This window comes from Rhea pennata, chromosome 4 (genome assembly GCF_028389875.1).
Source record: "Rhea pennata isolate bPtePen1 chromosome 4, bPtePen1.pri, whole genome shotgun sequence".
In the NCBI taxonomy this organism is placed as follows: domain Eukaryota; kingdom Metazoa; phylum Chordata; class Aves; order Rheiformes; family Rheidae; genus Rhea; species Rhea pennata.
In genome coordinates, this window is record NC_084666.1 from 5,050,234 (window position 1) to 5,076,024 (window position 25,791).

The following is a 25,791-nucleotide window of genomic DNA, read 5'->3' on the forward strand; positions in this document are numbered from 1 at the left end:
AATAAAGCTGTAGATCCTGATGGAAACAGAAGGAGAATCATCTTATTTTCCTTACATTTAGTCTTCTGGAAGTTGAGATATACTCTGGCTTTTTGTATATAGGATCAATCACTGAAGAAAGATACACAGTAGCATGATCTACTGCCAGTAAATTTGGTAGCATTTTTGTTTGTTTGTTTGTTTGCTTAGATTCATCTAACTGATATAATTAAAACTTGCAGAAAAAGCTTCACACACAATGGGCAGTTATGCTTTTAAGACTGTTAGAAGATCATCTCGAATGAAGTAGACTTTGATCAACTTCTGGACTTTCAAGTCATCTCTGAACAATAACCATACTATTGGGATCACCTTAGCAGGTTAATAAATGCCTCACTAAAAGTTTTTTCTCGTGTTTTTACAGACACTATGCACGCTGGTTTTTACTTATATCGAATTATCTCTGATTAATTAGGAAAATCCTTGCTACTAGATTTGCAGTTTCATTTTTTTTTCCAATATGTTCAATAGGTTATCATGTCTCCTCTCTGGAGCACATTAAAAACTTCCAGCTGATAGGATATAAAAATCTATTATTCTGCATAGTGTTACTCCCTCATGTTCCCCTGGTCTATCCTTTAATAAAGTAATAAATAGCAGTTAGACACCCAGAGAGACCAAATACAAAAGACAGGCTGAGTTTCAGTGTCCAAAGGGCAGTTAATGTGACATGGTGATCTGCAGTGACCCCTCATGCCCCAATAATTCAACCACTTGCACATTATTCATCCGTATCCACACTGAATGACTTGTGAGAGGCTTGAGGAAGAGAGAACTGAGGTAAGAGGAAAGGGGTAAAAGGAAGGTGAAAATTAAATGAATAAACCTTAATGAGAATGAATGCCCTAGAGAAGACTGGTGTGAGGCTGTTTTAGCTGTCATTCTGGAAATAAGTCCTGAAGCACCGCACAGTAAATGATGAGTTAAAAAATATAAATTAGCAATCCAAGCAGTGATCTCCTTCCAGCTTTTGCACTAATAGGAGCAAATGTCTTATGGGAAAAGTCTCACGGAATTTTGTTGGGAGACTATCATACTATGAGCACACCAGTGTGCTAGATGCAAAGGCAGCTGTTAATTTTGGCATTCAGTAAACTTTGAGTGCCTAGATTTGCAGCCTTAGAGAATATCTTGTAAAATAGTTTTTCATCATGAAATATCTGAAGGGTTTTTTTTTGTGTGTGTTACTGCATTACATGGCACCCAAATGGTTCCAATTTGGGTCGTTGGACAGATTGGAGACCTCAGATCTAAAGAACAAACATCTGTCACTTCAGTTGCCTTGCTGATAGACAGCTGTAGGAGGTCGTTTTCCATCACATGGCCAATGATTAGAAAATGAAGAAAAATAGAGCTTGATGGCGGGATCTGTTGATGCTAGTTGGCCAAAAATGAAGACTTTAAAGAGAAAAAGAAGTCTGGGGTTTCTCCCAACCCATTAGTTCCTTTTCGGTGTTTATACTTTTCCTGGCCCAGATAATGAATGCATCTCTCTTCTTCTGTTCCTGCTCTTTTCAATTCCATTTTGGGGCTAAACCAATTCTTATGATAATTCCCTTTTTGTTACCATTCTACAAGACACTGTAATTCTTAATTATTTTCCTATTGGTTTCTGCTACTATAGAGCTTCTGGTTCTTCATCCATCTTTTTCTGTACGTTTCTGACACTTATGCTTGTGACACTTTTCCTACTTTGTGTGACTCATATTACTTCATTTAACCCTGTTCACTGTTCTGTTCCTCAGAAGAAGAAGAAGGAAAAAAAAAAAAAGATTCCACTCCCTCTATTTTTGTTATTGGGATAGGCTAAACTGTATAATCTGAAAATTTCAAAATCACATATATTGTGAAGGAGATACCTAACACAATATATTTTATCCTGAACAGCATAAGCTTTAGATAATTATAACCCTTTTTAAAAAAGTCTTATAAGTGAAAGTATTAGGATGTAAGTTTAGCTGTTCCCACCAAAGAACCCTGCTGTAACAACCTGTTGTGTGAGCACTTTTTTCCCTGCAGTATCCATCTCTAAGGAATCTAGACAATATATTGTAATTGATGTAATATTACAGTTCAAGCAGTTCAAACAACCTTAGTAGAATGGATTTCTATTGTTTTCCTTGCCTGTAAAGCACTCAAATTCTTCCTTTGGTGCCCGTGCATCTCTTCAGAGTTTTAAGGCAGACCAAATAGTCTCACACTTAGGTTTTATTCTGCATTAAAAACTGAGGTTACTGTTTTTAGTCAACTTTTTACACCCTATCTTTTAATAAATCTACCGAAACCAGCCATTTCTTATGCACTGAACAAACTATTTATCTTCCACGCAACTGAGAAAGCAGTCTCCAAAAATCCTATCTGAAGGTTGCATTGAGTCAGATCATGCTTTATCAAGGGAGAATATGATTTAGGTTCTCTTCACGGTAGAGGCAAACTGTTTTTAGGAGGATTTTTTTTTCTTGAATATAGTGGCTAGGAATTTTCACATGAAATATCTGCCAAGTGACAGACAGAATGGAGCAGATAAACTATAGACTAGAATTAGTGCAGTTTTCCAGTAATGACACTGGGTAGATTAATAAACAAGCAAGATTAATGGAATATTCCCCCTCTAGAGTATACAGAAAATAGGTCCTTCTTTTGGAAAACAAAGTAATATTTTCTCTTACCCCTCCCCAGAGAACAGAGAAAAAATTTTTCAAGCATGACTATGTTAACAAGAAAATATGAACTGATGACATTAGAAACAATGGTCCTTTTCCTCCAGGCTGCAGAAAAAAAATCTATGCTTCATCACAAACTGAACTCAAGAGAAACATATTTTTTGATCTAGAATCATGACTGTTCATTTCTGATTTCTGTCCAAAATCAGCAGGATTTTTTTCTTGGTATTGTAAATAATATTTGTATCAGTTTGATCAACTTTGCATACATGGTTAAGGATGAAAGAGGCATGTGACAGCTCCCAGGAGCCCATCTTCCTCTAGTAGTTAGTAATGACCAGCAGAAATCAAGTATCTTACTTCACCAGACTAAGTTGGAAATTTCTGAATATATACAGTGCAGTTTACAACTGGGTATTGTACAGTTAGCTCTCAGAAGGGGTCATGGAGCCCTGTGAAGCCCAGCTGCACGTGGAGCGAGGCCTGTATTTATGTCCTGCAATACGGGCATCTGTGCCTCAGAAACATCGTACGGAGAACATGGCACCTGAAGAAGTCACACTTTCCTCCTTTTTTTCCACTTTGCTTCTTGATGAAGTCTATTTTGTTATTTACCAGTTAAAATGTACTCCATTGGCTTCCTTGATCTGGGCAAAATCCATGTTCCAACATGTTTATGGGTGCATGCGTGTATATGGGGAAGCGATGAGGCATGAGCACACCTGAGTGCACACCTGAGTGCATTTGCTGATCCTTCAACTAACTGTCCCTAACTGTGAGCCATGAGGCACAAACATTCCCAAGGAACGAGGAGACCTGGGAGCCTGACCTCAAGTTAGAGACTAAGACGACCTCAGTAATATCACATCAGTTTCAGTAGCCTCCATCCTACATCTGGGGGTTGACTAGCTCATACTTGTGTGCTAGCACAGCCTGTCAGTAAATTGTGTGATTTGGCCCTAGTGAAAGGAAACATTTGAAGTCTTTGTGAGGCTCGGAAGCCTTAGGTTGTTAGCTTATTGGCTTATGTTGGCTGTAAGTGAGCAATCTGACTAAGCAAACTTAGGTTTGCCAAGGTGTGCCGAGTTCACACCTTAAATTTCTGAAATTCCTCTGTTGCAACAGAGCAGTTTGACTGGTAAGTTTAATTACTGTCTTGCTGGATAGCCAATGAAAAGCAAAGGGGAATTAAAGTTTGGCAACTGAATTTTTATGAGATCAATTTTTTTTTCCCAGTTACTGAAAAAACAAAACAAAACAAAACAAAACATAGTTGTTTCACTTGTGTTCAATTTTACATTAAAGTTATAAAAATGAATATTTCCACAAAAATGTCACTTTCCAGACACCGGTCATTTTTTCCTGGTTAATTAATCCGTACATTACAATCCATGCAAATGGATGTTGCTATGAAGAAGATGCTGGCAGAAGACTTGGTTCTGAAAATGTTAGAGGAAATCACTTCATGATGGCAATCTGAAGTGAAAAGGAGGTGGTTTTGAGGGGAAAAAAAGCCGCTAAATCCACTGTCCATCCTTGAGCAGGAACTTAAGGGAAATCATAAGTAGAGTGGAAGTGTGTAACATTCCCCTTTGAAAATTAACTAGAAGGTTATCCATCATTCTAGTTAGCATTGCTACCAGTGCATGACAAAGCTGCTGGATTTATGTCAAGAGGTGTGGTGCCAAAAACACACAGGAGAAAAAACAGCCTCTGCTCAGCTTGGTTCAGGGTAGATGGAGTAGGCTGTTTCTCGTTTTTCCTTTTACATTTTATTATTAAACTTGGCATTAATAATATGTATTTATTTGTGTTGCAGTTGTATCTACAAGTCTAGTTGCCAGCCTGAACTGTGTTACACATAAGCAGAAAAGGGAAAGACAGTTCTTGTTCTCAAGAGTTTATGATTCAAACCAAGAGGTAGATTTGATAATTGCAGTAAAGTGATTTTCCTTCATCTACTTTGTTTTGGATCCACCAGGCTTCACAACAGGCTATAGTTCTGAATACACTACAAACAGAAATCAAATTCAGCTGAAAGATGCATGTTCAAAAATTTTCATCCAAACTTGACAAAGTAACATTTATACATATCTTCAAACTGCCCAGAAATCTTACAAATGTGGATAGCAACCTTCATTGAATGGTCTGGCTACCTTCTGAAAATTTGTCCAGACATATTTTCCAAACTCTGTTCCATCTGGTACTACTATGATTCAAAGGTATGATGCTCATATAATATAGAAAGAAACTGTGATCCTCATTTTTGATTGTCTAAAATAAGTATACATCGCCTAATTAAAAGTTACCATAAGTGAGGGGGTGTAATTGGCTGTGCTATATATTCTTCAGGCTAAAATAGAACCAAAACAGTCTTGACTAAAAGCTATCAAAAACCAAACCCTAGTAAGATGTAAACAGAGTTGTTTACTTTTCATTGACATGATTGATTGGCCATGGCAAATTATTGAAACAACTGGTTATGCATGTAGATAATCAATCGCATAATGATTGGCACCAAGTGATGAGGAACCAATAAAACACATATGCTTAGAAACAAATGACTTGTAAAGACTCTTACTCATATATATTGGATGATTTAATTATTAGGAGTGCAAGCTGTGACCTCTGAATGGGATATGGCAATCTGGCAATCAAAAGATAGCAGAGATATGATACATTGGTCTTCCTTTGCTGGACAATCAGCAGTGATGAGCTTGTTTGTGTAGCCTGCTGTAGCCTGAGGTGATTAGGTGATTTAGCTAGTTAGTTGTTTCAGATTTCAACAAATCTATCATCCTCTTATTTTCCTCAGAAATTTGTAGAATCCTTAAACCTGCATTTCATTATGTAGCATAAAACCCACAAAACTTGGCAAGTTTTCTTTTAGTCACTCTTTTTCCACCTCCCACCTCATTTGAAAAGATGCATCTGAATCTGTCCCAGCAATTAAGAATCATTTTGATTCTTAGAATGGAGTAAGTAAAGTAAAGTAGTCTGTAAGGCTGATGGATCCCAAAAGTGGGACAAAATTCACCTTTTATGTGCCAAGATAAAAATTATTTTCTTCCCAATAACCATTAAAATCAACAGCAAATAGATTGTTGCATTTTGTTTTTGAATGCACAGTTTTTTCTTCTCAAAAAGCTTTCCAGAAATAATCACATACTTTACTGAAATGAGAAGACGTGCCAAACGCTTTCTTTCCAGCTCAAGAGAGACGCAATCAAACCCCTTTTTTTGTCATGAAACATCTGCAGGCAATGGATGCTACTGCTTGAGGTGCCTAAGCAACACAGCAGACTGATGCTACACCTGAGGGACTGCTGTTCACACCAGCTCCTATATGCACCTAATGATTGCTTCAGTAATTATCATTCCTCAAGTCAAGAGAGGCAAGAGAGCATTCTGACTACTATCCAGGACTGACAGATCAAGGCTTCCCATAAGCTCAGTAAAGAGAAGTAGCCAGGACAACTGAGTTGGCAGCTGCTGTAGGTAATCTACCAACTGTACGAACTTCTCCATATAGGATGGATCCTCCATGTGGGATCCGGTACTCCTGGGCCGTAACTGGTGTGAAATATTCTTTGTCCTGTTACCGTTGGATGCTACAGCAGTTCTGACGACCAAGCTGCAGGTGAACGTAGCCCAACAAGTCTCCTTTGTGGCAGATGCAGGAGCCAAGTGTTGGCAGCGAAGTCAGTAACTGTTAGTATCAAAGAACCAAGAAACCCTGCGCATCTTGCTGGATGGAAAGAAAAGGAAACTTTTGGCATACAAGTTTCTAAAGTCACAGACTAAGTGTTCTAAGTGAGAAAAGTTTGTGTTCACTTTGATTCTACTGTCTTCTGGGAAATAAGTCATTGTGTACATCTTCTTGCAAATAAACAAAATAATGCTGAATATATAGCTAATCAATACCCTCTATTTCTCATCTAGCTGAAATAAACCAAAGAGGTCCTAAAAGTCTACTCACAGGAAGGTATAAGTTAAAACACATATGGGCTACACACTGCTCATTTCTGGTCATTAGACTTTCTTACTACTAATAGCAATACAATGCAGCAGATGAAGATAAAAATAATGACACTCATTGACTTTATAGTTTTTTGGCCACTAGATTTTTTATGAAATGATTTCCTATTCATAAAATTTAATGCCGTTTTCCATTTCAGATTTCCTCTGCCTGACTTGTCAGCTAAAATAAATAAGATTTCGGTGGATTAATATTGGTATGTTTGTGAACAACAACCACATCAAGCCATGTCTGTACCTAAATTATCTCTACTTTCACTAGGCGAGGGAAATCCAAACCCTTTGAAGAGAGTTATTAAGAACAGCAATCAAATAAAATGTATAACTAACAGTGTCAATTCCTTACAGTGAGCATCTTTGCTTTAATCACTCAGAAATAGGATGTTGTCCTGAAGATTCTTCTGAAATAAAACCTTGTTTTTCCTCTGCTAAATGTCAGCCCTGGGTTAGTTGCATTCATCTGGAGTCTAACAGCAATGTGGTATTGAGCAGAATCAATGTCTTACTGTATACAGTGATTGCACAAGTTAATCACTCCTTTAAAATTAAATATATTTCTTTATAGTAAAAACACTGGGAATAAAAGATGATTAAATAGCTACTTTTATAAACATGACTGTTTTCTACAGATTACCTCACATCACCATCACACTTTTAATAAACACAAATATTTGATTTTCTCTTTTTTGGGTCCAAACAAACAAAAGGAATAATAAAAATGAGACTGAGGCTATAACTGGATATAAAGCAATAGACATTGTTTATCAGCTGCATTTTAGGAAGTCATTAATACTGACTTGTTTGGCATTACTCTATATTCATCTGTTCCTAGAGGACTCTCAACTATATTTTAAAAAACATATTTTCTTTTGCACCAAAAGGAACCAAATGAAAAGCTTACTAGATCAGCTATTTGCTGCTCAGATAAGGAAGTGATAACTTCACTGCCTGTGAAAAGCACTTTAAAATGCCTCAGCTGTTTTGCTAACAGAACAAGCCCTTGACAGTCATATTGGAAATGGCTTAATCCACTTCTTCTAGATTCTAAAATTTAAGAATAATTGTATCTGCTTTCATATAGAGTATCTCATATATTGTTCTGAAAGCACTGCAAGTCAAGATCCATATTGTCAGGTCTGTACTGTTAGAGCAGTCACACTCTCTAAGGCTTAGTCCCCTGATGTCCAGAGCAGAGGTCTTATAATAGCACATTGGAGTCCTCTTCTGGCTTATACACCTATAGCACATCCATAGGTTTTCTCCTAATATAGGATCAGGACTGGCTCCCAAGATCTGGTAATGTAGGCAGCTCATGTTTATCAGTGTTTTGCATATGGAAAATAAAGCAAAGCAAATGAAGGGACTTGCTACAGGCTAAGCAAACGACAGGAACACAAATATCCTGTCTCTAGGCAATGTTGCTGTCCACCTTCATAAATTTATGTTTAATTTATAACAACTGGGCCTAAAAAGTCTATTTTCATGTCTCTATGTTGAGTTTATTAAGACGTACTGGCTGCTTTGTACTCTTTCAGTTATGAAAAGTGAACTAAACATTTACCTGGGTTATCAACTACTTCATGCTAATTGTTTTATATAGAGCAGCCAGAATATATTGAGCAAGGTGTTTTTAAGTATTAACACCATTTTCACCAGCACCTAATCACTACTACCACTCAGAAAGTTGTTTCAAACCGTAATACAATTATTCTGAAACTTGGAGGTGTTTATTTATCTTAACTTCCAGATTATAGATCCAGCTTTAAAAAGATCTACTATAAATCATTGGAAAACTATATATTCATAACCATTTTTGGCAGCTAGGTTTTTTATTCTATCTACTTTAGGTTACTTTTGAAAGTTAAGTCAAGTGTCTTTCAGAAGACCCAAGTTCCTTAAATAGTTAATGGAAAGAAATATGTGTAAAGGCACATGAAAGAGATTCCATGAATAATTCTTCCTGACCTAGACCCCTTAGGGGATATAAACACAAGCATATATTCAATATTATTTGCATGCAGAACTGCTTTTTCCATGGAACTGGATAACTGTATCTGTATTCCTGAATCCTGTATGTAGAATTGCTCTCTTTGCTGAGTTGTAGAGGATGGTGTCTGGAACTTTAAAGGAGATTTTCTGAATAATTGAGCATTTTGATTACAAGAAGCTATGCAGTTTAAAAGAAGACAGTAATTTTCAGTTAGGTATTGGTTTGTGATATGCAAGCTAAAATTTCTTTCCCTTCTTTTAGGTTGCCTTGTTGGCTTTGCATATCCTTGCAAGCTACATTAAGTTTCAGAATACATTACAGAGAGAAGTAGTGGATCCTCCAGTTTTTGACATTTTCAGTTAGTGGATAAATCCTGGAAATCCTGTAGAAAACTTTCCAAACTTCACAGTTATATGAAAAATTATAAAGTCTTTCCTGTCTCTGTCATCTGCATTTTGACAGGCTGTGAATATAAGGCCACCCTAAGCCATTACAGATGTCTTTGCTGAAATAGGGTGCTAGAGTTACAGAGCTCCTGTGTTTCAGAATGGGTTTTCCATCAGATGAAATCAGTATTAACATAATAAGCTAGTTATTGCTGGTATAAAGTATAATAGGCCAACTATGGTAGGAGTTAAATTACTGCAGAGTAGCACTGAAAGAGCAGTAGTAGCCTGAAGCAAGAATCAAAGTAATTACATGTTTCATGGTAAGAAAGTAGTTGAATTCAGAATTTCTTGCATCACATTGCAGCAGTAGAGTCAGATGAATATAACCAGTCCAGAGGAGTACTGAAGCAAGGTAGGGAGGTGAGTTGTCTGTGCAGAGAACATCAGTTAGTCATTACTGGAATACCATGCTCAGTTCTGGTGTCTAAACTTTAAAAAAATGGAGTAATTTCTGAGAAATTCTATAAAGTTGTCTTATATTATTGAACAGACGCCTTACAGACAGAGATCATATGAGCTCACTCTACTTAATCTACTTTAGAAAGACAGGAATACAACTTATGATTATTTGTAAGTATCTGTACAGGAAAATATCTCTTTTACTAAATGCTTCCACAGCATAAAAACCAAAGGCATAACGAACTCCAGCAGATGATAATTAAAATCAGACTAACTCTAAGATTGGTGGCAGCAGAGCTGGACAAGTGAGTTGGGCTGGGGAGGAATAGTAGGGGGGGATCTTCCTCCTTCGAGCTCACTAGTGACTCCACACTCAGCAAAACCTGTCATCTACTGTGCCAATGAAGCTAGGTCACACACAGCTGTAAATGTTTAATTAAGGGGGGAAATAGAGTTTTCCTGTCTAAAGAAAAACCAAGAAACAAATCAGCTTCTTTTTTCCCTTAGCTTCCTCATTGAAGAAGGCACTTGAGGTCAGATGATGAAGCACGTGCTCACACTGTGATACAGGTAGGTCTCTTGAAACCAGAGGTCTCATTTGCACTAATACGAGTCATCGGCAGGAATTGTTTTCCCCTCTCCCCGTAAGTTCCTATCTCAGTGTCAGAGAGTCCTCAGTGTATCAAGCGGTTCAAACAGCACTTCAGCCTATGTCATGGCCGTGATGAGATTCAGGTCACTGAGCTTTTTTAAGCTCTTTGTTAGCCCAGTTCTCCAAAGGTCAATGACGGCGTAAGTCAATGCTTTCTTTACGGCAATCCAGCCCGACCTCCGTTGTTTAGAGAAATTCTATTCTGGAGAAAGTTGTGCCAAGAGAAAGGGGAGAAAGAATTTTTCTTTGACAAGTTCCTCTAGCTATACTGGAAAAAAATCTACTGAATGGACTTGGAAGAAAAATAGTAAAACATCCTGTTGCAAATACGTTAGAAATGACTTAGAATTCTGTGACATGGTTAACAGGATTGGAGAAAAAACCTAATAATACTTGTAAAAGAAAAATCTACAATTCTCATCTTATTTTCTGCCCCTTGCCCTTCAGTAATAAGGAGAGGCTACTCACCTTCCAGTGGGGAATATTGGTACCGATGGGATTATCAGAGTAATAAGAAAATAATGGCAGGAATGTGCACTTTTCAGGTGCTGTATGGTCACTGAGGGAACCAAAGCCTATGGCACATTTAGATTATATCCAAAGGCTGTAATAATCATTTCCTTAGTGCCAGAGATTGGTCAAAACATAATGTTAAAAATGAAAGATTTATAGTCGGCTCCTTGTCAGCCTTCTCTCTCTGCCTGTAAGAACACAGAAAGAAATCTGGCCAACAAACCATGCCCCAGTTAGGTGGTGGACCTACACTTTGTTTCAGACAAATAATGAACTAAGAGTTTTCTTAGGGAATATGGTATTAGGCGGTAAGGGAGTTATAACAACCAAATATTTATCATTGTATTTTTCCCAGTAAATATATATTACAATGGGGTTACATACATGTTAAATATAGGCAAAAAGTTATAATTTTTTGTTGTTCTGTTTTTTTGTTGTCATTCTACTGAAGGTAGAATGAAAAGAATTCTAGATGCAGGACTTGGTGCCTGAAGTACTACATACAGCACATTACTTAAATAACTTTATTTTGCGTGCTTACATAGATTTACTTGACAGCACATATGTTTATACATTGCTATTAAAATATTAATTATGGGATGAGAAGCTATTTGAGGAAATCTCTGAGGAATGATAATAGGAAAAACAGCTCTGAAGAGGAGAATAGCCTATAAACAATCTAATCAGCTTATTTTGCACCTTAGTACCGTGTACATAACATTTTTACTTTTAATTTGGAGAAGCAGGTGTCATAGGAAAGAATTAGTCATAAGTGATGTAAATTTTTCTGTTTCTATGCAGATTTTTTACCTCCAGGTGTATCTAGGTTCTTCCTAAAAGACAGAGTTGCACGTTGCCATGGAGTATATTAACTTTATATTATGGTAGATGCACTTCTTATTAGGCTTTTGAAGAGTCTTGTCCATTTGCACATTTTTATCTCATAGAGCTTTTGTGCAAATGAGAGGCCTTCAGCAAAGAAGGGTCCAAGCTCACCTGTATGTGAGAAGAAGGCAGAAGGCTTGTGCAGAAGAACGTTGAAAGGTCATTCCCTTCCTCCAGTAGCTTCTTTCCCATTAAGGATTTGTACAGAAAGTAAAATTTCAGTATATTTTAATTGGAAGGTTGTATATTTGGAACTATTTCATTCATTATATGTGAACTATGTATATTTCTTTTAGATTTTTTTCATTACATTTGTTTTGCTTTAGCTAAGTAGAGTTCACATCTCTTTTTTTTAATCTTTGAATATGTTTTTTTCTTTTTTGTTTTTGCTTGTCCATTTGCTGTTTTCTGTTTGCTTTGGGAATAACCTTTCATATAGCAAATATGTATTGATATTTACTTTATATATATATATATATAGAGAGAGAGAGAGAGAGAGAGAGAGAGAGAGAGAGAGAGACCTGTATATACATTTCTTTCCAATGAAGATTGCTGGGAATTCTAGAATATTACAAAGGTGCAGGAAAAGAATTAAAAAAAAAAAAAAAAAAAAAAAAAAAAAAAAAAAGATTGTGTGAAAACAAACAAAAAAATGCCATAAAGTCTTAAATGAAAGTCTTATATGAGTCTTAAACTCATAATATAAAACAATTGCAGCCACTTGCATGGAATTTTAAAATCTTGACTGCCAGCAATAACATCATTCTAGTTACACATTCAGTTATCTCATTTCCACTCTTTCTTTAAAAATATTGGTGGTAGGTTAACTTGAGTCAGAAACAACTGACTTGTAACTTTGGGTAGGTAAAATATATGGGCACCTGAAAGACAAGACGATTGTGTTTCTCTCGTTGGGCCTAGCACATGGAAGCAGGGAGGCTGCGGTCTGTTGCTTGGTACATGCTGCCACTCCGAAAGGTGCATCAAATACCAGCGATTCACAGAGGGTGTGTGAGCGCATCCAGGGATGAGAGCTTTAATTACCGCGTAAGGATACATAACAGCAGTGTGATCGTAAAATGTAAATGGCAGAGGCATGAGAAATACATGATAGAAAGCAGACAAATAAACAGTAGGATAAAGTGAGACACAATTTACAGGAAATGGTCAAATATGTATAAAAAGGAACAGAACTCACCCTGGATTTTGTTATACTGTTTGATCAATAATACACAGCTTTATTCTTGTTATTGGCAAAATAAAGGATTCTGAGTAATGAAGCCAGCACAAAGTGAAGCTATATGTCTGGGCAAGACGGAGCAAATAAGGATCTGGAAGAGATGAAGTTAGAAATGGAGCTTGGAGCAGCTAATTGTGATCAATGGAGAAAAAGCTGTGTGAGAGAACTGCAGGTCTGAATTCCTAGAAGGGCACCTGTGGCCTGAGGGGAAGGAAGATTCTGGGAAGGAAATGAGAATTTGGGATATTTTGTTTGTTGCTTGTTTTTTGTGATTATAGTTGAGTGACATGGACAGAAAGGAAAGGTGGAATATAATACGTATATAATTCAGACTGAACCACGTAACTCTGGCATTTCATGAGTGAACAAGATGCAAAATGAAGCCATCATGTTAGCACAGCCAAAGAAACTGATGTAGATGTCACCTGTAAGGCAGACCTTGGGATGGGAGAAGTTAAATGGTTCCATATGACCACAACACTTTTCACCGTCAGGCTTTTCTTACAGAACCTATCATTTTATTATTTTTTAATTAGGCTGTTTTAACTTATTCATGATTGTTATTAAATTTACAATACTTTTCAGTTCTTAAATAATTCCTGCACTTTACCCTGAAGCAAATTTTTTTTAGCCTCTGGCACTTAAACTCAAAGACTTCCTGTTCATCTGCAATAACTACCTGACTATCTGACTTGAAACAGAAGAATAAATACATAGCACCTCACAGGGCAGGAACCCAACAGCATTACAATTTAATATGTTAGCTACTCACCTCAGGAAAGTCATATAACAGTTTGTCATTCATCAGTGAAGAAGTTTTACTCCATGTTGAACAACTCACTGGGGCCTCTTCCTACTATCTAGTGATATCTAACTTAGATACCCATGTTTGGGGACCAGCTACTTGTGCTCTTCTCCACTGGGAGAGGCTCTTTCACAAGGCAGTTCAAACCAAACACTTAATGAAAATGCACCTAAAAAGCCTTTCTCTTTTACTACATCATCTAAGTTTAACTAATTTCATTGGTTCTTTGACTAGATAGGAACCCTTAAATTGTATGACTAACCATTCAGTAGGAGATTATTTAAGTGGTCTTTTACCCAGCAAAGCTAAAATTCCTACTTTCTACAGTAGGAATGCATTAATCTGTTGATCTGGATAAGGTCCTAGGTTAAGACTTAAGCATTAACAATATGAATAAAACACATAATTTGTGGTTCGTTTTTATTCTTCTCTTTTCTTCTCAGCAAAAAATTGTGTGTGTGTACTCTAGAATGTTTTGTTTCCAAAGATTTAGTCTAAAGACATTTCTTTCCATTTATTTTATTTTAAAAAAATAATAATTATTCTGCTATGATACTGGAAACACTCAAAGTTAGCCTGATATAAAGCATAAGGTGGTAATGACTTTGATGACCATCAGTTTGCACAGAAAGCACTGTCTTCTGTCTAAATGAAAGTTACTGACGTGAGACAAAACTACTTTTCATTATATGGGCAGAGTTATAGATCACAGATCTCTTTCTATAGCACTAGATTTTCATTTTGTTATTGTAACTCCAACCCACTCATACCACAAGACTACTTTTCAACTTTTCATAGTAAGACAGTGAAGAGCAGAAAACAGAAATGGAAACAGATTTTCTCATTATGAGAATTTAAACGTTTCAGGGGATAGTTACAACCTGGAGCTGCTCAAAAGGTTTATGACTAAGCTTTTCCACAAATAGTGTGCACAGGTAAAGGTGCATTCCCAGGGCCTCGAGGTAAGAGGAGCAGAGTGGTTTGTGGTCATGTGTCTAAGGTCTATTGCTCGATTGAGGAGAGCGTCTAGGTGGAATTCAACACTGTATTAATGGCACCTAAATTCAAATACCTGTATGCAAATGTCTACAGGAGATCTAGGTGTCTAAGCCTCCCTTATATTATATGAAGATTTAATCAATACAGTCAATAGCATCTCAGTTTACCCTGAGGTAGTTACCTGAATGTAATCAGTTGAATTACCATCTAGATTCCACTCACTATATTGATTATGTCTCCTTTGACTTTAGAACTAAAGCAGTACTCTTCTGTTTCTGTTAAAAGTGTTTGTTACTGTTTTTCCAGTTCAAATACACGAAATAACATGAAGACAGTTTCACAGTCTGCCTGTCATTTTAAGCAACATGCCAAGATCAATGAGGATGCAAGACCTTTGGGGAGAGTAGTTTTTTTTTTTTTTTTTTTTTTTTTTTTTTTAATACAGCACAGTTCCTCAGTGCATTACCTGAGATTGGCACCCAGCTTTCATCTCATAAGAAGCTAGTTGACTCATTGCAAAAGAAATTCCAGAAACTAAATAAAACAGATGCCGTATGTACAGCTGGGGGCTCAGCAGTGAACCAGTCATATGTGTTATTTGACTGAGATAGGATATAGGCATGCAATGGCTTTTCAGGAAAAAAGAAATAAAAGGAAACTTTATGATGAGTATTTCCATGAATGTTAAATTATTTTGCATTATCTTCTGTTGTCTAGCTTTCTCCAGTTTAATTATTCCCATATGATGTTTAGTAATTTCAAATTTTTACAGAGATCTTTAAGGACAGAACAAAAAAAATGCATTGGTAAACTTTCCTTCACAAAACTTTTGCCATTGTTGTTCTTTTATTTCTTATAAAAAGTACACTGAATTCCTGAATATGTGCCTTTCTGCAATGTTTCATGCCTTCATAAACAACAAGACTGGAAGGAACAGTCAGTTTGTTATCGTTGTTCTTTGGCAGTTACTATTTCCTCTAATGTTCTCCTTTAACGGTAAAATAGCTTTCTACCTCATTTTTGGCTTTACCTACTTGGCAAATGTTTCTCAAGGAACACAGTTCCATTAAGGCCGCCGCAAGTGTCACTTGACTCAGCTTTAGGTTTTATGCCTGTTTTCCCTGTGCCACAGACAAGCAGGGCAAGACACTCAGCTGCAGTCAGAGCCATGGGATTGACTTCTTTCTCTAGCAAGGTTTCTCAGACGTTACCGAGTTATTTCAGACCATACCCTTAAAATGGCTTAGCAACCACAGAGGTAAGCATGAGCTTGCCTGCTCATAAAATCTCTGGGATGCGACTCAAATACCCAGTTCAAATTATTTATGTTCCTTACCCTGCACCTAGTGGGAATTAAGTTTCTTTGGGTAAGAATGGGCTTACCAATATCCATTGCAATCAAGTTATAGGGATGCCTTGTTTAGGCTGTAAGAAATGCTGGAAGACAGGGATGCTTCTGTGATACTGTCTCTTCCCTGGCTTTTTGCATTTATCAGGTGGGAATTCACATTTGTAAAATTTCCTTTCATATGTAAGCCTCTAAAGCACACTTTCAGACAAAAATGACTCATTCACTTCTTTCAACAAATAGCCAGATACATAATTTGGTATAATTTAGGGGCTGGATTACTAACCTGGGACACAAAACACATTTGTTCAAGCCTTTCTTCAGCTGTATATTGTTCAAATTTCCAATTTCCTCTATCCACAGAAGCACTCGGTTGAGAAGACTTGTGCCACTTTCACCGTTCACTTTGAATTAACTGGAAATAATTTTTCTCATGGGAAATTTCATCAAAAAATCTATATAATTTAAAAATATCATTAAAGTGTAACACTACTTTGTAATGTAAAACTATTTCCAGTCCACTCTATGGACAACCCTGTTCAGGAGCTTTCAATGAACTTTATGCTCACACGATCTTTGTGATGTAAAACACTCAAAACTAATTCTTCTGAGCAACGTGAGATAGATTAAATGTTTTACTTGAGATCATACACAAAGTCTGGGTCATTTCTAGCTCAGATACAGATCTTTTAAGTCCTGGAATGTTATTGTCCAGGAATCCTTCCTCTTTTTTACGGTCTTAGAAACAATATTTGAAACCCTCAGATGAGATCAAGAGATCAGAGAAAGGAAGGGATGGACAGGTTTCAAGAAGGTCAGGCTGGTTAAATGATTAGTCTACACTTTGATGGAGTTCCTTTAAATGCTCTGCTGGAATCAGTGTTGTAACACTGGTAAAACTTTGCATTTGCTTTCCAAGGATTCTTCATTAGTCATTTGTCAATCAGCTTGGAGAGTTTTCATCTTTTTTTTTTTTTTTTTCTTTTTTTCCTGCCCTTCCAGAACCACTTGTTAGAAACAAAAAGTTCAAGTAGCAGGAGAGAAGCGTTTTCCTGTGGGCAATGTCAGTGTTCATTTGAGATGTCCAACAAGCAGATGTTGATTGCTTCAGGCTGCCTGATGATATTCTTTTAATCCTTAACAGTGTATCATGAGTATTGGGTAAACTGTATTCATGCAGATACATTTCAAGAAGATTTGAAGTTGGTAACAACATCATTGCAAAATTTATATTCTCTCTCTCAAAATTGCACAGTAATAGCCTTACCCTATACACAAGGCTTTCAATGGGGCTACAGCTGGAAGAGCCATCTATTTTAGAACAGATGAAGCATAAAGAAGCATAAATATTGCACCATGACTCCAAAAAAGATCATGCATGACTGCATACTTTATAATTACCCTTCGTCTGTATGTAGATTTAGCCCTGCAAACACCAGTGCGGTACCACTGGCACTACCAGTGTGCCTCTAATAAGCTAGCCTTAGGAAGTCATGTAGGAAAAAGTGCACGTGATAATTAGTGCATGATGCAGAACTAGAAAAGACTGAAGGAAAACTACTCAAGTATTCATCAGGCAACACAGCAGGCTCCTTATCTGCATTAAAGTCATTATTTTTGTAAAATAAACAAATAAGGTGCTTGAAAGCAGGAGGTAAAGAAAGCATGTGCTGCACATATGCAACAAATAACAGGCTGTGCTGTACTGAGTTGCCATGGAGACCGTTGGATGGTTTCTGCAGAGCAAGTAAAAATGCAGTAAGACCTGAAGCCAAGGCGCTGCAAGTGTCTTGTGCAAGTCCTCGGCTCCTACTGAAGTCGAGGCAAGCGCAGATTTGTCCGTATTCATCGCTGAAATGGTCTAGCACCCAGCAAGATCAGACTTAGGCAGCACCAGTCAGCAGCCCAGGAGCACCGGTGGCGCATTATCCTCGAAGAAACCAGCTCGCTTTTGTGCTGCACTTTCGCGTTCACCACAAGCCACCCAACCTAGGCTTATGCAGAAACCCACTGAACACAGAGCACTCCCAGTGCTGGACTGTAGGATTCAGCTGCGTGTGAGGATGGCATTCCCCTTTTTATTTTATTTTTTTAATACGCCTTCTGTCTTGTTACAATCTCAGGCTTCTTCATGAGGGAAACTGGGTATTAAATGATGTATTTATAGGATGATAATCTAGAGGCTAGGACCCTGGAGATAAACAGGAACTGAATCAATTTATCAATCTAGATACCTTAGCAGATTTTAGTGGTGGCAAAATTATACTACCACTGATTGTTGTTAAAGTGACTCTAAAAAAAAAATTGCAATGTAGCTCAATTCAGAGAGCAATTGAACACTTGCGAGGGATGGAGGAGACTACTTATTACAGCCAAGAAGTTTACGCTTTTTTTTTTTCCTGTAAAAACATTAAACAATAGTGGAAACACTGGAATTTATAAATCATAAAAAAATTCTTTCATATTGCACCTATATTAAAGTAATTCTCTTCCACATGTTGATGAATAAGTTCTATTTTCTTTTTAGTCATTATTTTGTCAACATCTGTCCCAGCAGTATTGCTTCTCTCAACACATCCTATCATGTACACATTAACAGAATACGGTCGTCTCCTGAAAACAGTTTTGTCGACTTTTTTTTTAATATACATTTGGAATATCTGTATCAATAATGAATACCTTACTCTTGTGAAGTGATATATTCAGACATTGCTTGTGCTCAGAATAAGGGTATCCGTACAATTCTAACACTATCTTTTACTCTTCTGTGCCTAAATGTAGTCTTTAACTTTGTGATATTTTTTTTTCTCATGGTAGGACTTTGACCTTATTCAGTGGAGAGTCTGAATGGTGACTGAAGAAAAGCCGAACAGGCCTGATGCTGTCACACGAACGCTCAACTGGCTACTGGAAACCTTCTTTTGGAATACTGTGGTTTCCAGATAAAATGAAGAAACTGACTTCAATGTTCCCTATATTCATTACATTAAACTCTCATCAATGTGGAGTCTCCTTCTCTGGAGACACTCAAAACCTGCCTGGATGCAATCCTGTGCAATGTGCTCTAGGTGACTCTGCTTGAGTGGAGGGGTCGGACTAGATGATCTCCAGAGGTCCCTTCCAACCTCAACCAGTCTGTGATTCTGTGATTCTGTGATTCCAGCTGAAGAATACATTTTGATAACTGACTATAATCAAGTATTTCTTTAAGTAGTGTGCATTTTCGGTTGTAGGAATGAATCTATTTCCATGAAAATGGAATTAGCATAGCTAAAGTAGTTGCTTTAGCAGTTAACAAACCCTAAAAATGATCATGCTGTTGCTTCAGTGTTTACTCAATATTCCATTTCTTCTCAATGCATCATGTACTGTGCTGCTTCAGGAAAGCCTGTATTTTGATGATGCAGTCCATGGAGCCTATTTTCACCACTGCTAAAGAGAATCACACTTAATGCATTTTCTGTATAAATTAATTATCTCAGGTCAGATAGATAGTGCTCCTGTATTTCATGGCTTAGATGGTATTCTTTCTTTTCTTCATTCTTCATTCAGATCATTTAACCATTATGAAAATTTTTGCCAGACTCAGATGCTGTGAAAATCAAGAGCTTTGAATCTAAAATTTGTAGAATTAGCTAGGACCATGACAATATTTTATGAATAAAATATCTTTTAAAATAAAGGAATAACTGTGATGATTTAGAAAATTTGTATTTCCTATTCATCAGGTTGTCATTCCTATATCAGCCTATAATAAATTTTCCTTGTATCTGACTACTGTATTGTCACTGAGAGTTTAAAAAAAATACACATTAAGGGAGGTTACTTCTTCACATTGACACTAATCCACTGCCCCACCTGCTTGGGATTTCAAGCCCATGCAGACATCCCTCCTCCCGTTGTTGGTTTTGGCACCTTGCCTGATTACATCACTCTGTTCATGATGCATGGCTTGATCCTTATCACACCTGAAGCAAGCTCTCTGCGTCAACCTTAACAAGTTTAGCCTATTTCTGTAAGACTGGTGATGTCAACAAGCTATCAGCTCTCAACTTTGCACTATTATTGATCATCTGCTTTTCCTGTCAGTGCATCCACACTTCAGAACATCCTAACACCCTCTCTTGAAAAAGTCCTTCTGAATATTTGTAAAGAAATTATATATACAGTTTTAAATCCTCTCTTAAAACCTACTTCTCCTCAGCCTACTCGTCCCTCCACTTTTGCACTTGGTCAAGGGGAAGCTTTTCTACGAAGCTTACTCCATTTTATTTTAAACCTGGCTTTTCACCTCCTGTCTCTTTATGTTGGGATAGCTTGCCAACTACTCTTTCTTGTTTAAATCTAAAAACATCAGAGACAGAGAATATGTTTTTTCATCCTTGTACAATTGCTTCCAAAACATAGATCCTTGATTAGAGCTCTTAAGGCTACATGATCAATCCAGGCTTGTGCAATCCAATTAAAAATAATATTAATAACATCATTGGTAAAATAGTTCTTTAAAATAAATTCCCAATTGCTTTGGTGGAAGACCTGTTGCCTTAGATATTTAAATGTAGGCCATTTCAAGCAGTGGAATAGCTACCCCAGGGAACAACGCAGTTGTTGATGAACAGACTAAATCATTTGATAGATTTATTTTTATTCCTCTCTATGATCTACGAAACTATAGCACCACTCTTCACAACTCCACAACTATGTGAACATAAAGCCTGAGTAGCAGCAAGAATATTGGCATCTATCCCCCTGAGGGCCCAGTGGTATGGACGTGGATGAGACTGCCATGTTGCAAAAGAAAATGTATTTCAAGTTTCAGTCTAGCAAACTCTACTTGAAAAGTTGCACTGCTAAGAACTGTCATGGGAACCAGTGGTGTGATCAGCAGTGTATATGACAAAAAAGGCAATTAGAAGAAGAAAAGATAGAAATGGGCTAAAGGAAGTTGAGAACTGTCGTTGAAAAGCATCTTGGCAGTAATGGAAACTGTCAAGGAATCCCCTAGTGAAGCTAGGGCACATATCACTATACGGAAATTATTAGTGATTCTGGTAGTTCAGGTGTAGAACTAAGGATTTGCCTAACTTGTGTGTTCAGTCAAAAATAGGTACAACTGAGTTACCTTTAAATTAATATAGGTCAAAAGCTAACCATGGTAGGGAGTTCATGGCATTACAAAGCCCTTTGAAAAACAAAAACAACGCAAACTATCCTGTTCTGTATTCCCACACTTTTATAGATATGAACATCTGAAATACATAAATATGTAAATATAAAAATAAATATTATGTGTGCAGTCAAGGCATAAATTACAAGCAGTGAAACTGCCTTCTTACAGGGAAATTAGATTACAACACAAATTAATTAAAGAATCTAGACTGAGGAATGCATAGCATATGTAGCATAAAATCTTCCATGCCTTTGAGAAAATTACAGAAAAAATGTAGAGTGACTGTTGCTCAGCAGAGAGAGCAGGAAAGTAAAGTTGAGACCTCTGAATATTCATAGCACTGTCTATTATGGAGGAAATTTTCTGTGTCCTGTGCTGAATAGCTGTTTTTGCCAATCCTTCCTCCCTTGTCCCTCCCCACATTTTCACCACGGGCTCACTCCTTTCCAGTTCTCCGCTCCCTACCCTTTTACTCCTCATACTATTTCTACTGTGTTCCCTCTATCCTCTGTTCCCATCCCGCCTCCTCATCTTATTCCGCCACCAAACGTAATGATGTTAGTCGTCATCCGCTTGCTGACTTTACTTGCTTTACCTTCTCATGACCACCCGGGCTGAGTCTGCAAACTCTCATGGGAAGAGACTGTTTTATCACCCGCCCTTTAGGCTTCATGCTAATAAACATGATTTGTGAGACACACAATTATCTCAATATGCATTACAAAAATTAATTAGCATTGATTGGAATGAAAATTTAGAAATATGAAACCTATTAGTTACTAGTGCTGTTGGCTTTAACAGGATGAATAATATTGGGATAAATGTTTGATGACCAAGATACACCCGTGTGTAACGGGCATGTTTCTGTCCTTGGCAGCCTCCAGAGTGCACTAAATCGGTATCTGTTGACTGTGCAAAACTGTACATTTGTGCCCATGTAGACATTGCTCCCATGGTCACTTTTTTACTCATCTTCTCACACTTGCCACCGTGACTCTTCTGACCCTTTCCTATCCAATCCTGCTCCAGTCCGACAGCAGATTCCTCTTCCTGAGCTACGTAGGGTATCTACCTGTTCTGCATCCAAGCACCTTTCTTTTTGGAAACTAACTATATCTATTTATTTTTTCCATCCTCCCTTTTCTCAGAGTCCTTTAGACAAGTATAATAAAAATTAGAGAATCCTGCTCCATGTCCTTTGTACATGGACTTTGCAACAGGATCCTCTTCTTATATTGAGCATACTGACATACCAGTTACATAGAGCATATCAGTCCTTCATGATCCCAAGAAAAACTCAGGCTACAAGAAATCACATTTTAGTTCTGAATACACAGAGTTAAACTGTCATTCTGTCAAATAAGGTGGCAGCTGACTTATCAAAAGAGTCAGCTGGACTTTGACCTAACTTCAGCCTTGGTATATGAATTGAAATTTCTTTTTCCACGGGAAGCAGATAATCCTGCTCACCATAGACAGTATAATCGTAACAGGGAAAAAGTTTTGATTGCAACCAGAATATCTATTTTCTTAGTTCCATCTCATCTAGATAATTTTCTAGTTTGGCTGATAATTTGTCAATACATTTTTGAAAAGGAAATGAATCAATCATTATCAACTAAACTTTTTTTTTTCCTGAGATGCTAATTTCAAATCCATATGTTTAAAGGCAGGATGGTAACGATGTTAATTACTTTTCAATTTGTTATTAAATAACATATAATAATAATAAATAATAATTATAGATAATAATGAGAGTCAGTAACATCCATTGCATAATTTATAGCCAGATCACAGGAAGTGCAAACCCAATAATCAACGGAATTTCTTCAGAGAGTGTGATAGAACAAGGAGGAAGTATAAACATAAAAGCAGAGCGCCAGAACATGGTTTCATACAATCCCTTTACTATTCTGAAGACAGAGAACAGCCACAGCATAAGCTGTTTCGAGGCCTGAAGATTTCCAAATTGACTAAAGCTGTAAGATTTAAGCTTTGTGCTTTTGATCCTTGGAATTATCATCTGCTGTAAGGGTAAAAGTTTCTCCTGGAGATTTTCCATAGTTGGGCATTAAGAGTGAGGTAAAGATTAACTGACGTTAGCATTAGGGGCAGATAAAACCAACTTCAGGCCTCTGCCTTTCTTTCCAAGGCTTTACTCTATGTATATCTCAATCAAGCTGCAGAGCTGAGACCCAATATTTTATCTTTAGACTTATTATCAACCAAAAAGATGACTTGCCAACTACGCCTCACTGACAGGTATTTTCAGAAAGCTTTTCATTAAAGCAGAATGGGGCAAATTCACTACTCAGCGGCAGCAAGGTATAACCAGCCTCTACCACTGGAGTTATTCTGTATCTATGCTGAAAAAAACAGAGTAGCACTTGGCCCATTATCTTTAGGATTAATGCTTGAATGCCATGGCTACAATAGAACTGTCAGTTTTTCCTGCTAATGTAATTGTATTGCATTGTATTATGAATATTATTAATTAACACTCCATTTGCAGGTGATCTAATCAGTTAACATATGCCTTTGAAGAATGAAATATTGCCCTACCAGAAATGGGATATTTAAGCTGACTTGTAGAAATCTATTTCCATTCCTTTTCATTCCAATATTTCTATTTCTGACTTCAGTGCCTCAACATTTGGCAGGGAATCGTTAGACTGTGTGAGGCGTACCGTGCTCACTATCCATGGGCTAAAAATGCTAGTAGAAACAAGTGTGAAAACTGCAGGGTTTCTTCTGAAAGTAATAGCTCTCTATTTTCTCTCTCTCTAAAACAACATTTCTGACAGGCAGAAAAAGGAAAAAAAGAAACAGTTTCCTGTCCACATTTACTGAGTTCTCACAAATTTTGGTGGGACATGTATGGAGATGTGATTCAAGAAATAAAAAACTGAGATGGGAAGTGCAACATAATGGATTTAGGACAAGTTCTTCATTTATGCAAGAATAATAAAAAGTCTCAAATTCACAATTAATCACAAAAATATGAGAGACCTTTCCTCTTCCTCTGCCAGTGTTTCCACACTTCCTGCTTTGTGTTAAGCCATAATTTGTTGATTAAATTCTATAGGCATGTTCATGGAACGAGCAGCAAGGGATATTATGGTCTTAAAGTAGTCTCCTTGGCATTTTATGATACAAGCATAAATTGCATTTCATATGTCAGAGTTCCCACCTCAGTGAGGGCCTTCAATGAGAAAAGTGTTAACTTAAGCAAAAAAAAAAAATTGAAATGCCTGTATTTTCGTTACCTTACTGCAAGAGGAAAGTAAGTACAGGTGGAAAGGATATTTAGAAAGAATTGTATACTTTCCCTCTATCGGGGTGGCCTTGACCATTGCAGCCTCTTACTTTAAGAATAGAGATATTGCAATAGCAATTCCAGATTTACCAGCTTGTTTTTCTGAAAGCCATACTTATTGTTTAGAAAGCAGGCTGAGTCATTTATAGCTAAGAAAACGTAAATAAAGAAAATAACTACCTATCTGGGGTATGAATTTGCCATCCCAGATGTTTTCAAGCTGTTGGAATGAACTGACAACATATCAGTTTATCAGCCAAGTTTTTCAGTGTCATTCTTATTCAAGATCATTATCTATATAAATATTCACACAGAGAAAGCAACATTGATCATCCATATTGTTTGCTTACTAGAAAAATAGAGACAAAGCGTGATCACTGAAAAGGATAGTTGTACATATGTGCAAGATATTTAAATGTTGATCAGAAATATTGCATTTCAGACACTGACATTTTAACGGCTTAATCACCCTGTGGTTAAAATGCACATATTTTCTATCTCCATCCTGTGGAAAGCAAAGTCTGAATGAGGATGCAGTTGTAGGCATTTGGATTTTCCCTCAACTATAAACATGCTTATGCCACCGAATTAAAGGTGACTTGAGATGGTTGGCTGACACAGTACACCACAAAAACATTAGGAGATGTTCATGAAGGTCCCCAGGCAATAAAGCCCACCTGTGTTTGAGGTAAGATACTCTGCTTTCCAGCCTCTATTACCATCGTGCCTACAGCATGTAGATACAGAGATATTTCTATATCAATCCATAAGCACCAGCTTGACTATCTTTGGCTCACTTTCTGTAGTATGGTGGAGATACAGCCATAGCTGCTTACCTTATTGAGTATCATGTATTTGTTTGCCAGTAGCAATCTAATTTATTACATTTCTTGAGTGTGCCTATACTCCATGTGGAGCACATCTGAGATCATCCGTAAGAGTCCATAATGCTTGCTATGCATCTAGACAGATGATTTGCAGCAGCACAACTAAATTTGGAACCAGCCTCTAATGATTTATCCATAAGGCTAACTAAGATTGCAAGTTTAAATCAACTGCAACAGCTTGCTTGTTTCCACAGTGGGATAAACAGCAGCACAGTAGAAAAAGGAAGAAATACTCCCACATCAAGCTGCTCTCAACACAGAACAGCCAGTCCTAGTTATTACTACATTTCTACAGCATGATATTCTCCAGAATGCAAGTAGAAATTATAGACACTTGTATTTTCTCGTAAAAAGAGGAGAAGATTTGTCTTGTATAGTATAGAGATTTTTCATATAAA